Consider the following 3,224-nt stretch of genomic DNA (forward strand, 5'->3'; position numbering starts at 1 on the left):
GAACGGTCAAATGATTTCCCCATTTTTAAAGTGATAGGTTCAAACGTTGCTTCGAACGCGATCGGGCATCTTTCCAGTTAAACATGTGGTCTGGTTTTTTAAATTATGGTCCATGATTTGACCCAAATATTTTGTTTATCCAATACCACCACGCTTCATTTGAGGGTTTACCATCCAAGTGTAAACCTACAAATATAAACGTAGGGTATAAAGGGATCAATACAGGACATTGTAGTAATCTTTTTCTTAAAAAATATAAGGGTAGATGTTTTGTTCACAACCATGCATGGTGCACAATTGTGTCTTCACCGTTGGATGGGGTGACGTGCCATGTACTATACACAATTTATTATTTATTTCCTTTAAAAATATTATACTTACCATTCATGGTTGCAAATACATTGTAATCATTCATGACTCTTATTTGTCATATAAAAGAATGATGTTGCAAATCCGACCGTTGAATATTTAATAAAAAAGTTAAAGTTAATCACGTGTCAAATTTTAGTTTCAAAAATTCATAAGAATGTAGCACTTCAGTTTAATTCAAACAGTTTTATAGGAATAATTACTACACAGGATTAGGGTAACCAAACAGTTTTACAGAAAGAATCACTACACAGATTTAGGATAACCAAACAGTTTTACAGTAAGAATCACTACATAGATTTAGGGTAACCATACAATTTTCCAGCAAGAAACATGTACCAGCCTTAAGGCAACCAAACGATTTTTCAGCAAAAAACATAATTCAAAAGAATGTCTATCTTTTGATAGACATTCATATCCAATACATACACCATTTGATTTACCAAACCAAACACCCCCTTATAGACTTTGGAATTAGCTCCAACATCTTATCACTCTCTGACCAATATTTAATGGACACGAAAGAAGATGACTTCCTTTTCCAATCTGCCGCTCAAGAGTCTATGGATCCATCAGTTTAGAAGGTTCTGTTGACAGTCAAAAATGGGCTGAGCAACCAAACCAATCAAGTATCCCAATTTCCACATGAGAGACCTGTTCATACTGCACACCCCAATAGCCATTCATTGCTTTCTTAGACTTCGAGTTACAAACAATACAACTCTTTAGCATCAATAAGCAGTTGTAAGAGTTGCTTCCTCCAATGTCACTTTTAACATTTTATTGATCACTTAGCAGTGGTGACCAATCCAACATGGTTACTAAGGAGCATAGGTAGTAAATACACGTATTATGTATGTATCCGAATGTTTAATTCAAAAGATCGTATTTGGCATATAAATTCAAAAAAAATTGTTTAATTCGTATATTTAAAAGATAACCATATTATACATGAATAACACTCATATAATACATTACATACTCAATAAAACTTTTGGGTTCAAAAATAAATAAATAAAATAAAAAAATAAAAACCCAAATGGGTCAAATCTCAATTCCCGACGTTTGTCTTCTATCAGGAACCCTAATCGATCGAAATTGTAGTCCTCCTTCTTCCCTCATCCAAATAAACCAATAATAGGAGGTACCCTTGCCCCAGTGACCCATTCTTCTCCATCTCCGTTCTCGACGGCCAGTGAGTGAGGGTGATAGAAAAGACATCAATACCCCTGCTCTCATTCTCTTCTCCATTTCTCTTCTCATCGATTGTTGAAAACCCAATCAACCCTTCATCTTCTCCATTTTTCTTTCCATTGGTAGTTGAAAATCCAATCGAGGGCGATTACATCTGCAAATAATATTCAAGAAGAAGCAAGAGAGATTCAAAAGAGATGACTCACATGAATAAAGATGGCTAAGAGCCAAGGGTGGGATTCGCCAAAAGGGTTTGAAATGAAAACCTTTTTAGGAAATGTAGCATACAATCGCCATTTGAATTGGACCAACAATTATTTACAAACATAATTACAGCCGGACAATATGAAGAATTAGAAAGAGGGAAATGACACAACTATTCTCCTTTCTCTATTCTTGCAATACTACATCTGAGAAATCAAAGGAATTGAAGAGAGGAGGTTCTTGAGCCATAAAATTGATCCATGACCAGTCTTAGATTGTATTCCCATGGAAATTTCAAGAAAATTCAAGTGCATCTCTGGGATGAACAATTTCAAACACTTATTCTCCATCTTCTTGAACTTTGCTTTCGTACCAAGAAGAAGAAGAGAACATGTAAAAGTTACAAGATGAGATTTTATTTTCCTCTTAGTTCTTTGTTCCATACCCATTTTAGGGGTTAAATTTAATTAATATTAAATGTGAAAATCCAAAAGAATGAAAAATGATTTCAAATTGGATTTTAGTATTCATAAAAGCATGGGAGATTAGAATTTAGTTTCAAACAATCATTTTTAGTCCCGTATTTTTGCTCCCGGATTTTTGCAGAGCAACTGTATTAAACATGTGCCGTATCATTGCGGCACTTATTTTATTACACTGGGTTTTTTGAAACGTATTATTACCTTACGGTCCATTTAATTGCAATACGTATTTGTTCCCGCATTATCACCGTCCCTGACCTTACTAACTATAATAAGGAAAGAGTAGGAGCTGAAATTATCCATGGAAAGGAAGCCAGCGATAGATTTTCGGCATAGCTGATGAAAAAGCTAGGATTCCCTAGTGGTGTTCTTCGCACAGGAGAGTTAGAAGAATGTGGGAGAGTAAGAACCACCGGCTTCGTGCGGTGGAAATGCTCGGCACCTATGAGCACTTCAATGTTGTAACCAACACCAAGAACAGCTATGCCGCCAAGACCACAGCGTATGTGAAGGGGAGGATGAAGAAGATGACGGGCATGAAGAGCAAGCAGCTTATGATGTGGGTTCCCATCGTGGAGATAGACATCGATGGAAACAAGATTACCTTTAAGACACCCATGGGGGTCAGCAAGTCCTTCCCTCTCACCTCTTTCATGAACGAAGAAGAAAAGAAGAACTATCTCCAACAAAACTAATAATCAGTACTAGTCACTAGACATTCCCGGATCCATTATTCCTCAACTCCATCTGGCTATAATTACTCTTATGTATGATCCATGCAATTTACTTTAGTACTTATTTTTTTCCTTCTTAACTATTATCATCACTTCATCAACACTAATGATTGGACTACTACAACTTGTCAAAACTCCTTAAGGCTTTGTTTGGTTGCAAGGGGAATGCAAATTTTTTATGTAAAGTGAAATTTTTTTCCCATAAAAAATAAATTTAGATGTTTGATTGCAAGGGAAATAT

The sequence above is a fragment of the Macadamia integrifolia genome, unplaced genomic scaffold (genome assembly GCF_013358625.1).
Source record: "Macadamia integrifolia cultivar HAES 741 unplaced genomic scaffold, SCU_Mint_v3 scaffold2649, whole genome shotgun sequence".
In the NCBI taxonomy this organism is placed as follows: Eukaryota; Viridiplantae; Streptophyta; class Magnoliopsida; order Proteales; family Proteaceae; genus Macadamia; species Macadamia integrifolia.